The sequence below is a fragment of the Frieseomelitta varia genome, unplaced genomic scaffold, assembly GCF_011392965.1.
Source record: "Frieseomelitta varia isolate USP_RPSP 00005682 unplaced genomic scaffold, Fvar_1.2 scaffold_514, whole genome shotgun sequence".
NCBI lineage: Eukaryota > Metazoa > Arthropoda > Insecta > Hymenoptera > Apidae > Frieseomelitta > Frieseomelitta varia.
In genome coordinates, this window is record NW_025110273.1 from 113,459 (window position 1) to 127,739 (window position 14,281).

The 14,281-nt window shown below is 39.0% G+C and overlaps 1 protein-coding gene across 8 annotated transcripts in view; it reads right to left on the reverse strand.

The window, feature by feature from the left end:
* Positions 1 to 14,281, reverse strand: part of LOC122533275 (guanine nucleotide-releasing factor 2) — a 53,391-nt gene that overhangs the window by 23,198 nt on the left and 15,912 nt on the right. The window contains exons 1-2 of one of the 8 annotated variants that reach the window (XM_043662856.1): positions 2,867 to 3,036; positions 2,544 to 2,768 (exon numbers count right to left, since the gene is read on the reverse strand). The exons of the other annotated variants lie outside the window; for them this stretch is intronic. The gene's annotated coding sequence lies outside the window, so the exon portion shown is untranslated. Of the gene's footprint in view, positions 1 to 2,543; positions 2,769 to 2,866; positions 3,037 to 14,281 lie in introns of those variants that run through there. 8 annotated transcript variants of the gene reach the window in all.

The window sequence follows — 14,281 nt, forward strand, 5'->3', positions numbered from 1 at the left end:
CTCTGTAGATGAGGTGAAATTAAAATTCTTTCGTGAAGGGTAAAGTATAGAATGTACACTTTTCATCAAAGTACAAAGTATCATCGATAATGCATCAATCGAGCAAAGCGAAAAGATTATTTCATCGATGTTTGAAACGACTTGAAAATTCTTTCATGTAAGAAACGAAGAGAACGAACGAGTCGAAAATAAAAATGTTAACACATTTGATGACTTAAGCCTGACCTTCGTCCTGCTGTTTATTGAATCGTCCGACCGCCTACTTTCGTGCACTTGCCATGATCTCATCTCTGGATTCCTTCTACGGTATGTTTTATTATATAATGCAACGTCTGTAATAAGTAGCCAAGCTTAACGAATATCGATATGTTCCAGGCATTCCTGGACGATTACGAATTACGCCGGCAGCTCCAAATGAATGGAAACGCTGTACGCGATCGGAAATTTGAGATTTGAACGTTCTCGAAGCATTTTATACGATCGACGATTATTTTTAGGTGGGCAATTTTCGAAACAACGCGTATGAACAAACACCAGTATGCGGCGAGGAAATAAAAGATTGGTTCCAAGTGTGAAAACACAGTAAGGCATCGACTTGAACCTATATTTTTGATTTAGACTGGAATTTTATATTTTATATCTTGTAAACTCATAAGAATGATTTTATGTGTTAAAGGCTTCTCTCTTTGCTCAGTAAATAGTAACTATAGTAACACGAAATGAGAAACCAAGATTAACGCCTGCGTTTGATAAGATAAAATTAAGAACACCCCGGTGGGTATTTCCGGAACTTGGCGTTACCACATTCCGGATGCGGGGTGTTTCGTGCAATTTTTCGCATTATTCGCTACCGGCGTTACTTCTCCAAACAATGAGTCACGTTTTTAAACAAAATTACTATCGACTAAGATGACTCGGGCCAATCTTCCAGCAACACAATCGTTCAATCTTCAAAATCCCTTCTTTCTAATAATTTAAGAAATTGGCTGTTCGTTCATTCTTTCTTCGCTCATGATAGACCATATATACAGGGTGGGTCGTCAGATACTGCCATCTAGATTCACGTCATTATTATTACGCAGATGAATTTTTGATGATACTTATGATTCTTGTAGATGGACGTGTAGAGAACATACAAAGGTCATTGTCGTTTTTTTTTTAAATGGAATCATATATTTTTCATTGCTTCAATTGATATTCTTCACAAAAATAGTATTAACCTATTTGTGTTAAAAAATCATTAGTTTGGGAGATATTTTAGACAATATAAATATATAAGAATACTATCCTTCTTCTTCCATGTCTTTCATACGATAACTTTAACAAAATTAAAATTAAAATATCTCCCAAACTAATGATTTTTTAACACAAACAGGTTAATACTTTTATGCAAAGAATATCAAGGTGCATCAACTGAAGCAATGAAAAATATATGATACTATTTAAAAAAACGTTAATGATCTTCATATGTCCTCTACAAAGAAATTAGTATCAAAATGTGCTCCTCTCGAAACCATTCAATCTCGTCTGAAACATTTTTCGCTATGCGTAATAATAATGCCGTGAATCTAGATGACAATATGTGGTGTACCACCCTGTATAGTTATATATCCAGACTGTCTCGGAGAAGACAGAATGCGGATGTGTAACAATATTCCCTTCCTACGATCGGCGCGAGTTTCAACCGCAAAAAAGCACGAAACACGCCCGTGAGAAGTGACTCACAGACGCCGGTTCACGATCGTACGCAGAGAGTACGTGCACACGTACGCGTGGAAAAGGGAAAAGTTTCATTAGATCCGTTCGGCTCGCTCGACAACAGGACGTCGTGATTTATCGTTACGTGACGAAAACCACGGTGGCTCGAAGGTTTCGTTTCGAACGGGCCACGTCACTTCTGTCACAAAGTTATTAATAAACGCCATTCTGTCATTGCCACCGTGCAGCCATGATTGATCCGCCCCGTCGCGAGCCATCGAAATTCAAATGCGAAAAGCTCGAAAGCGTATCGACGGCGGGAGGTTAAAAGCGAAGCGCATATTTTTATATCCACGACGATACTTTGAGTCGAGCGTCGGTGAATTCTAACAGCGTTCATCGATTTTCGATTCACGAGAGAATAATTGAAATCTACTGATTATTTAGGCTCCAGAGGTTTAATTTCTTGGATTTCTCACGGAAATTTTCAGTCAATAATTTTACAAACTCGGAAGAGAAAGAGGAAAAATTCAACTTTTGGACAATGTTTGTTCAAAATGCACCTTTTTTTTTTACAGACGAATGTTCGACGTAATAAAGAAACGAATCACATTCGATCGACAAAAAACTACGTGCCACGTTTTACTAACAATAAAAGTATATCTGTTCCACGTACACGATTCGTTTATAGCGTTGCTTCAAAGTTGAATTATAACTAATCACTGAAAACTGCAGTCTTACAAAAGTATTGGAATCATAGAGATTCAAGTTATCGACGTCCGATGGTACTCAATACACCGTACAAAGCACGGTGTAATTGTTCCTTAGAGAAACGATCGGTTTACCTGCCTTCAAGCTTCACAACTACTCGAACAGCCCTCCGCCGTCCCTTAGTGAGTTCAATCTCTTCAATTGTGTTTACGATTTCTTCAAGCACCGACGAGAAATTCTCCCATTTCAAGTTTTCAGTCTCTTGTTTCAAACACTCGATTCGCAAAAGTTACACCGAACAGGTAGCCCACTAATATATCACGAGCATCGTAAATTCCACTGCTGGTAAGATCGGTTTTCTAGAAATCGAAGACCGGTCACACGTGCGGTTGGTTTTCTTCGGAGCAGAAACGGATCGACCGAGCATCTGTCGCCAACTTAGATCGTGGAAACTCACTTTCGCGTGGATTTCCCTAACTACGGAGAACCGGACACGTTGTCAAACCGAAAAAGGCACGAACGGACAACGCGACAAGACACACAACACACACACACGCGCGCACACACACACAGCACCGGACAGAGGAATGAAACGTACGTCCGGAACGCGTGGCGTGTGCGCATCGACTGCTAACTTCACCCAACAAGCATCGAGTACAATCTCTCGTCCCCGGTCTTTGTCGCACCGACGTGCGTGTCCTGGTCGGCCATCTCTCTCCTGCTTATTTGTCTCTGCCTATCGTTTCGTCTTCTCTTCCTCACCCCTCCACAGCATAGTTTCGTTCTATCGCCGTGTATTTTCAGAGACATCTTCCATCTTCCTTCACTCGCTCCTCCGCTCTGCTTCACAGATTTCCCATTTTTCTCGCCCTTCTTTCACTGATTGCCAGTTGATGTTTGCTGACTTGAGCGCGTTTGATGCTCGCGGTCAACTTCGTTGATAAGAGGATCAGCAGTCTTCCTCCATTTAGTGCAATTGCAATAAAATATATTTCCATTTAATACAATTACAATGGAATGATAATATAGGGTGGTCACTGAAGGACCGAATGATGTAAAAATAACATTCACAAACACGTGCTTTTTAAATTTTTTATTAATTTGTTTGGAAGTATAATTAGTGGATTTTTCTCAGTATTATGCGTGAAAAAGCAAGTTATGACTTTTTCAAACTCTTCGGTTTTTTAATGTGGTGTAACTCTGTATATTTCTGTTTGATCTTATCGTACTCATTCAGATCCTAGTGATTTATAGAAGGATATTTGGTTACGTTAGGAATACAGAGCAGCGGCTTCGTTAATTACCTCAACCATTTTCGATGAAAATCGAATTACTTTCGAATGTTAATCCAATCTCTACAATTCGTAGCTTACTGTTAGCCAATCGAATGGGGAAATCTCCCCATTTTAATGTAAATCATTGTACGACCAAGGAGATTTCTCACTTTTTCCTTTTTTCTAAAAAACAGTCTTGAACTGGAATTGTTTGCAATTCATTGGATATTTCTTCCTATAAAACACAATTTTTAATCAAATCTGCAGACAGCTAGTATATTTTGGTGTGGCGCAACGATTAGCCAACAATGAGTGCGCAGTAAGAAAATAAATAAGGTATAACTTAATAAATAAATAAAGTATACTAAAGTATAGTATACTAATAAATATATTATATATAATAACATAATATAATATTATATATAACATAACAAGTATACATAGTATAGCAATAGTATATTATAAATAATAACATAATAAGTGTATATAGTATATTAATAAAGTAATTATATATAGTAAGTATATATAGTATATTAATAGTATATATAATAAAGTAATTATATATAGTAAGTATATATAGTATATTAATAGTATGTTATAATATAATACAGTATACTAATAAGTATACTAAAATAATAAATAAAGTACAAGCAATTTCGATATTTCCAGCGTTTTTCAATAGCAACATTTTTTCCCGCACTTAGCCCGGATTCAAACGGAACAATGGGAACAGTTAATGACTTTCCAGGACCGTATCGACTTGCATATTAGTCGCCCGTGGTCCCGAGGAATTCTCTTGGTCGCAATTTGCGTATTAATGGCGTCCCGCGGAGGTAGCGCCGCCACTGACTTTAGGGGGTGATAAACGTATTTTACGAGCGCGACCCGCAGCGGTTTCTCCATCGTTGCAATTAACAGTGAAAACGGTAAAACACCGGACACCACGCATTCGCGGTGTTGCAATATACACACTGGCTCCGCGCTAAATAAAAACGCTAATAGGGGAAACGAAAAACGGGCCGCGGGACCATTTTTATTTTTTCATTTTTTTTATTTTCGGGTCGCGTCGGGGGTAAACATTATCAAAGCGATGTCCGCCGCAGAACATTCAATTACGCGAGCGAGAAATTAAAAGAAATTTTCTAGCGGGGATATAGTTCAAAGGAAATGTTGCAGTGTTCGCTGTATTCGCTATTCTAATTACTGTCCTGTTGTTGCTTCCGACTCACGACCGAAAATATTTCATTGAGCCTCGCGTTGTCGATTGCGCGCGTTGCTAATTACCACCACGGTGAGGAAAGAATTGGACGAAAATGGCGGGTTCGGGGGAAATCTCTGCAGTGGATAAATAATCGCGAGGTTAGGCGAATGCCGGGGACCAAGAGCGAGAAAACCAGAGGAAACATAAATTCTCGCCGGAAAGGGGAAGGGGAAATGTTCGTGCGCACGGTGTATCAAGAATTTGTAAGCGAAAATACGAGTACGAGACACAACACGCGCTCTCGCGAGAGAGGACGACGCCAGAGAGAAAAATGTTGTCGTAAAGCCGATGCAATGAACACGGCGAGAATAGGAGGGGGATGAAGGGTTGAGGCGCACACCGTGCTACTTCTTTCCGGTCTCCGTTGTGTCACATACATCGTGGATGATATTATCAGTTTCCGATAAAAGCATCCCTCCGGTGAGAAAGAGAAAGAAAAAGAGAGAAATTTCTACGAGTGATAGGAGACTCGAGCAATTATTATTTAATACGCAATTATAAGATCTTATTTGCAATTTCACATTAACCTCTTGCGCTGATAACTGATTCACGGACCATAACGAGTGACCAAACCATTATACAGTAATTCGTCTTCTTTTCGAATTCGTCGGTATATTACTGGACAGATGTTATACTTAAATACACTTAAAACTGAGAAAATTAATTGCAATTTTGGGACAAAAAAAATTCTCGACGTGCGTGGCACGTTGTTCGAGCGCAAGAGGTTAATCACTTGCGCTGGCAACTGATTGCGGACCATAACGAGTGACCGTATACAATAATTCGTTGCTTTCTTGTTGTTTTAAACTCGCCGGTATGATATCATTGGATAGAAATTATTGAGAAGTAACAAATTTATTATTTGTTTTGCCTGGGTTATATATACTTTTTCAATATACTTAAAACTGTGAAAATATTGCACTTCTCGACGTGCGTGGCACGTCATTCCGGCGCAAAGGGAAAATATATAATTAAATATATAAAGGGTTAAAATATATAATTACAGTGCAACAACAGGGAAATCTTCAACCAAAAAGGGAAGATCCTTTCCGCTTAATCCCAGCTGGCAAAAATTCAACCCTTCATGCCAGATTTATTTTTTTTTTTTTTATCGCGAGCAACACAACGTCCTGTATGCAAAGAAAAGCGACGAAAGTGGTCACAGTCGAGAGAACGTGACGACGAACGACGAGAAAACGCGGCGAACGAACGTCTTTTGATGTCTGTTGTCGCGAGTTCAGCCTCCAATTTGCAAAATGAAACTACCTCCGTGCCGACGTTCTCCGAGCCAATCGCGCGACAGATGTTAGCCGCAAGCTTTGAACGAGCTTTCAAGGCTTTTCCGGGGGAATAAACGCTCGCGCCGGGACCTGTTTGCGCAAGCAGGTAAACCTCCTTTGTCGAAAAACCATGGTGAAACGTTCTTGAATTGCTAGGTACAAGGGCGAGGGGGGGCGAGGAACGAGTGTGCTTTAACATTGCAAAGTGTCGGAGCGAAAAAGCGTCGGTGCGACAACGGGTGTTTCAGCTTTCAAAAGAAACGATGCCGCGCGCGCGAGCGTTCCCTCCGCGCAATGGAAACGCTGAAGAAAACGACGGAAAGCGACGAGATGCTCGCTTGACGAACCGTCAAAAAGAACCAGACGCAATGCTTCTGCTACGTACTTCTTTTTTTCTAGGGTAAATATGCTAGGCTCTGACGAATCTCTATGAAAAGTGAAAGGAAAGCTTGACCTTCTTGTGTGATTTTTAACTTTGCTATTGCTTTGTTAATCCGACTTGTGCTGAACCAATTGTATTACGAAACATGAAAAGAATTGGCGAACTCTGGATGGTAAAAGTAACTGCGTTTCTTTCTTTCAGCTAGATAAGATATACATATGTATTATCTTAAAATGTAACTTCATTTATATCTTCATTTCAAACCGCAAATTCATCATCTAATCTGATAATTGTTCAAGAAAAAGAAAATTGTTAACAATTCGTTTGGCGCCGATTTCAAAATGGAAAATCGAAAAGATGGCAAAAGGCAATCGAACAAAACGATCAATATTAATACATTTACATATCATCATGTATTATTAAATTTAATATTAATAAGTATATATATTATTATATATTAATAAATATCAATAAAGTTTATTCCTCGTGCATAAACTCGCCTTTCATTTGCACACGCAGAAAAGGAAAATGCAGTTACTTCTTGGCCAATATTTTCTCAAATGTGCAAATTGGAGAGTAGAGATAAGTGAACGCGAGGCGATGAGATTAAGCGAATAACAGGAAACCGAGTGGACGTTAATATAATATTAAATGAGAGAAATGGGACGATAACCTAACATCGTTAATTAACACGTGTTCCAGTATCTGGAAGATATTCGAAGCAATCGATACCAGATGCTTCATGTCATAGCAGGTTCGATTGCATCGAGACACGTTTATCGTCCTCCGATGTGCTTTATTTCCGGGAAATAACGTCCAGCACAATTGGACAAGTTAATTTTGATCCAAACAATTGATACAGATGCTCGGAATCGATAATTCTAATAAAATCTCACATCTTACGCTGATTTACTGCCACTGATAATGCTAATAATAGCATTCTAAGTCATGTAATAATACAGATATATTAACCGCTTGCGCTGGCAACTGGATTGCGGACCATAACGAGTGACCAAACCATTATACAATAATTCGTCTTCTTTTCGAATTCGTCGGTATATTACTGGACAGATGTTATACTTAAATACACTTAAAACTGAGAAAATTAATTGCAATTTTGGGACAAAAAAAATTCTCGACGTGTGCTGGCAACTGATTGCGGACCATAACGAGTGACCGAACCGTATACAATAATTCGTCGCTTTCTTGTTGTTTTAAACTCGCCGGTATGATATCACTGGATAGAAATTATTGAGAAGTAACAAATTTATTATTTGCTTTGCCTGAGTTATACTTAAGTATACTTAAAACTGAGAAAATATTGTAATTTTTGGGACAAAAAATNTCTCGATGTGGCACGTTATTCCAGCGCAAGTGGTTAACCTCTTGCTGGTAACTGATTGCGGACCATAACGAGTGACCGAACCGTATACAATAATTCGTCGCTTTCTTTTTGACGAACACGTCGGTATGACATCACTGAATATAAATTATTAAGAAGTAGGAATAAATTTATTATTTGCCTGAGTTATACTTAAATATACTTAAAACTGAGAAGTTATTGCAAATTCTCGACGTGCGTGGCACGTCATTCCAGCGCTAAATATTATAATAGCCATTAATGTTTCAAGTACATTAGACTTGATGAAGAACCCAATCGGAGCACGTTCAATCCGATTGTGTATAATTCGACAAACGTTCATCCTACCGTCGATCCAATCCGTACAAACAATATTAACCTGCCATAGTTAGGAGCCAGAAGCAATAACCCTCTTCGAACGCCCTCCTCTCGCAATTACCACCGAACGAACTGACCTGACAGAATAAGCTCGCGTTTTTCGTAATTGAAAAGAACGAGAGTCGAGACCCTGGAGATTACAATGACTTGCTCGACATTAAATTCTGGCGTCACCGTCTGATAATCCGATCCTGATAAAAGAAGACAGACACGTGGGACGAATACACGTGGATGAATCAGACGCCGGTTCTCGTTCGGCAATCCATTTATGCTGTTCGATGTGCACCCAACCACCCACGTTTCACGCAGTATTTCATTCAACGGGAAGCCATTACCAGCTGCAGAACACGACTATACATTTTGCTTAGGAGGCAGCGCGCCAGGTACACAGTTGGTTGCGCGAGGATTACTTACAGAGGCCGGGCACGACATCCTCTGAAAAATATTACCACCCCGAGATAGATACAATATTGTTGCCGCGTCATGGCACGCGTTCGATTCCACGGGAGAATAAAGACAGAGAGAATTAACATATCATCCATTTGTTTCAATTCTTCTCTCTCGTTTATAAATTTAATATTCGTAATGTACGATAAACGTAATATCCGTAAAAAAAAAAAGAAGAATTAATTCCACCCTCTGAAATTAACTCTCGCAAAAATCCAAAATGCAAACAATTCGTAAAGCTTGCTCCATTATCGTTCTCTCCGTAGTTGATCATTCCGAGCAATCTCTCATTGAAATCCTATAATTAATAGTACCATTTTCCCATTCCCGTTTCACGCTCTGTAAAGGATTAAAAGGGAGGAAGAGAGGGGGAGGGAGAGGATAAGAGAAGGAGAAAGAAAAATGGAAATAACAGAAAGGAAAACCCTATCGATTGTTCTGTTAATCGTTGGAAACGTTGGGTACGCGTCAAAGGGAATGCGCGAGTGGCTCTTAATGAAAGAGAGATGGAAAAAGTAAGCGCTTTAACGACGCCTGTAGTTAATGTTGCCGGTGCTTGGCAATGTCTTAATGACATTGAAGAGCCCCGGGGCTGCGTTTCCCTTTGGCCGCGCGTTTTCTTGAGTCGGGCAAATGGTCTGACGCGAGACGACGCTGTTACACACCCGAGCAAGGTAAGGCCAACTCTGCCTAATTAATGCAGTTTCAGTTGCACACTTAGGGGAAAGCCAAGGAAATGCGCGGCTTTTCTTCTTCTACTTCAAATGAAATGATAACAATACGAAAAAGTCGCACACACGTACCCACTTTAAAGGGGTATTTCTGGTAATTCTGGCTTAAAAAGAATCAATTGTTTTTACATTTTCTCAAAGTATATGCTTTCGAAAATGTTCTATGTAAAAGGATTTGTTTGAATTCGTAAAATTAGCAAAGTTGTAGATGTTTAAAGGTGTACGCTGCTCGCGACGCAAGTATGAATATTTTTGTACAACGGCTAACAAAAACTTCAAATGTGATTTTCTCAAAAAATATTTTATTTTATATTATTATTATTTATTTTTATATTACTATTATTTTATAATATTTTATTTTATTTTATTTTACTGCTCGACTGATTGTAAGTATGAATATTTTTGTACAGCGGGTAACAAAAACTTCAAATGTGATTTTCTCAAAAGATATTTTATTTTATAGTATTATTATTTATATTATTATTTATTTTTATATTGTTAGAATATTTTATAATATTTTATTTTTTGTACTGCTCGATTGATTGTAAGTATGAATATTTTTGTACAACGGGTGACAAGGATTTCAAACGTGCTTTTCACAAATTCATATTTTTTAAACTGGCTGACAGGATATTCCACGTTTCAGTTGACCAATTGACTTCAAATTTTGAGGAGATCTTCACCAGGTGTACCTTTATCGCGTGAAGTACGGATTTCAAAATCTAATGATTTTTTCTATTTTTTTTTTTTTTTTACCATCCAAAGGTCGAAAAGCACAAGGAACATCGATACTTAAACTTCAAAATGCTGCCATTTTTTTTAATTTTCGAAATTTCGCTGTTTCCGTGGTTCATGCGATTTACTAATTTAGATGCATTTTGGTTTTTTAGTTTCAAATAACCAGGTGGACCGGAATCACGAACTCGTTTTTAAAAACATGCTTCAGCTAAGGCTATATAATTTCCACAATCTTTATTAATTTCGTGAAAAAAAAAAAAATTGTAAATACTCTTTAAGTATGAATAAATCTGCGTGCGAAAACTGCATATCAAAATGTATCGTGGTCTCCTTAGAAAAAAATCCTCGAAAAGTCGATTTTTTCAAGTCGGATTACCAGAACACCCTCTTAATTCCTCGATCGCCTTTCCTTTCCTCCTCTGACTTCTGCGCTTCGCTGTTTATCTTTCATTTCCTTGGTTAATTACAGCCGGAGGCACCGCGTCGCGCGACCGACCGCGGGCTCGTTCAATTATCGCTTTCGAACTTTCGCCGTGGTGGACACGGCGGAAATAAAAACACACGTTCACAGCGACTCTTTGAGAGCCGATTTAATCATGCAAATGGCCCATCTTGCGCAATACACGTATGCTCCATCTACGAGAATGGAATTTAAAATCTTTGAAAGATAGATTTGATCTGGGATGGCCGCTAATACTCGACGAAATGTTTTCGAAAGTAGATTTCAATCTTTTCCCCTCGTACATTCACTACGCAGAAATTCAAACGGCAAATTTCGCTCTTTGTTAATTAGTCCCAAAACTAGAAGCCCGGAAGAACTGATGGTCGATCGAACGATTGAACATTGAAAATTCATCGGTTCCACGGTTCGGTGAAACAATGAGAAAAACGTCGTGTTAATCGCTTGCTGTTTATTCGCTTCCCCCTCTTCCCTCAGGGCGTTTAAAAGACCGCAGGATTCGCGATACGACGAACTGGTTGAATTGCAGAAATTATGCAAATCTAGCCGAGCGCCTAAGGGTCACTGTCATTACCGATCATAGTAATAAATATGCACGCGGGCAATGTAAGCACACGGACACAGTATCACCGAGTGGAGCGGCAAACGCGATATTCAGCAGAGTAATGTTGCGAATGTCAGCTATGTTCCGTTGCTATCGATCAGTGACCGTACAAGCCGAGGAATTCGCTCGATCATCGAAAATTCGTGACACATTTTACAGTGGTCCAAACTGGGTAAACCGGACGGTTCGATTCGAACAATTGAGCACGCGATCGATCAAACGCGGATATCAAGGATTTGATAATAATTTCTCCAAAACGGGGAAATCGAGAATCTAAGATGAAATTCGGTGGAAACGCGAGTACAAGTACGTTTCTAAGAGAATATGGCAAATATATTTACCTAGAGCCGTGATTATTTGATTTTCTAGGAGGATAATTCGAGAATTCGAGTGAATTTTTTAAGTTTCACTTTAATACGAGCTGTAATTACTAACTGGTAATTTTAAATTTGTCAGGTATCTTTATTTTATTTTATAACTTATATAATTTCAATGATCGGAGTGTTGCAGAAAAACCTTCCATTAAAATTATTTTACATTTGTGCATTTCAGTTCACTTTTCACACGTTTCGAAGCTCTCGTTTTTTTGCTGTTCATCATCTCACTTCGTTTCATTATTTTTCTTTTTTTACTTTCTTAGTGATCTATTCAAGATACTTCTTTCGTTTCTTTCTTTCATGGATGTGATGTTCTTTGGATGCTTGTCTAGGCTTCCTCCATGTCGAAACTTCACTTTTCGGACAATAAAAATTATTGTCGTCGGAATTTCAGAGATGCTTAGGTGAGGCATGGCCAGAAGAAAGGTTGGGAAACACTGACGCGGAGGATAAATTGCCGAGTCTTTGCGAACGACGAACACGAACAAGGAAATCAAAAGATGGACGAAAGCTTAGTGGAAATTTAATGGAATCCCCGAATTAAATTCCCCGGCACATGTGATGGGGGGGAGGTAACGCCGCGCGCAATTAATCGAGTCTCTTTCTCTCTCGTCAAATTAGTGCGTCGCCACGGATCGAACGGAACGCCCGATTGTTTATCGCAATTTTCTCTTTTTCTTTTTTCCCCCGTCTGCTCCTCCTTCCTCAGCGATTCTCGCTTGTCCCTGCGCCGCACGAGACAGAAAGACGACAGCCTCGCGATAATTAATCTCATTAGCGCCGGAGGATCCGCGGGCCTAATGAGATGCCAGCGCACGATCTTGCCGCGGCGACACGCGTTCCCTGATATTTTTCTTTCTCGCGCCTCTTTGATACAGTCCCCAGTGGAAGCTGTGTGTCGCCCTAACAACTGATGCTCGCCAGACATTTTTTTTTCTTTTTCTTTTTTTAACGAGGAGCACGCCTCGTTCATTTCGCCGCGTAATTTTTCCTACCCCCTCTTTCCCTTTCGTTCTCTCCTTCTCGTCGAGCGCCGAAAGAAACTTTTAATTAGTCTCGGGGAATAACGATTTCTCGGGACGTTCCACAGGAGAGAAAAGATTCCTAAACCTGCGCGAGAAATCGTAGGATTCGCACGTGGCAGTTCAGTTTTACTAGGTTCTTCTCCATGGATCGCTCGAGATCGAGCAAAATTTACTTGGATGGACTGGAGAACTCGGTAACCGAGGAATTGAACACACAGACGAAGAACAGAAGGAAGAAAAGGCAAAGGTTGGGAAGAAGACACAGAGAGAAATAATAGGGGCGAGTGCCTGGGTAAGAAGAAATATCGGGTACTCCATTTCTTTTTCCATTTATTTTTACCGCCATCATAGACCTCTCTGCCATCTACCAATGCGTATATGTGTGTGTATGTGTGTGTGCGTGCGTTCAATAAAGAATTTCGCATTTCTCGAACTCTCGAACAACGTTCTAAGACCTTACACGCTGCGATATAGGAAAAATGTACAACACACAGGACAGGGAAAAACCTAGTGTCACCTTCGAATCGTTGACCCTTTTATTGCATCGCGATATTGCCAGGGTAAAACGTGAAAGAGGCGAAACGAAGTTTCCTTTCCTTTGGTCTTCTTATTTCTCCTCTCGTTACTTCGTTGATAACTTGATTACGGTCGGGAGATGCAGTCGCGTTCAACTGGCTATTCAAATGCGATGGAAAATTAATTCAATAGTAAATCCGCAGGAGCATTATTATTATTTTCTTTTTCTTTTTTTTTCCGATGAAATTGTAATTGATAATTACTGAATTACATTGTCTCAATCCATCGATCGTTATTCATCGTGATTTCTTTTATAATTAAAAAGAAAGGCACCATGACATTTGCTGTTTCGTTTCATACGCGTCAAATTGACTAGCTACGTGCTATTTAAGGGATTAGGAGAGTTTGAAATCTTCAAAGAATCGATTTTTTTCTTTGTTTTGTTTTAAATAGTAGTTTGAAGTCTTAGAAATAAGATACAAAAGGTCCTAGCCTTTAAAACGACTTATTTTGGGGTATAATAATAAATCTGCGGATAATTTAATTTGCATCACTTGTTTACAATTTTAAGCAGTATTATAAAGTGTAAATCGTGTGATTCAAATATTACTTTTGGTGAATCGAATACTAGGAGATTTGGAAGAACTTCGAGCCGCGGTATATAAGTAAAAAATGTAAGTAAAGGATACATATGATAAATGACGTTCTGAAACTTTAAACGCGTTTTTCTCGAAACTAGGTTTTTAGAAACGGTGTGCAAGATATCTCGGAATCTAACCAATCGATTACTGTGAAACTTGGTACGTGTATTTAGCGTAACATTTTCTAGGGATTGACGATCGAACATTTTTTAATTTTTAACAATTTCGAAAAGTATGAACAAAAACCGTGGAAGTTTTTGGCATAAATTCGATACATCGAAAACAAATAGCCGCTATTCCCATAATTTTCACAAATATGAAAATGTTGGATCGTCAATCCCTAGAGAATATTGTTTACTTTTGAACATTTGTTGCCTTTTTGTTGCAGCTAATTCTAT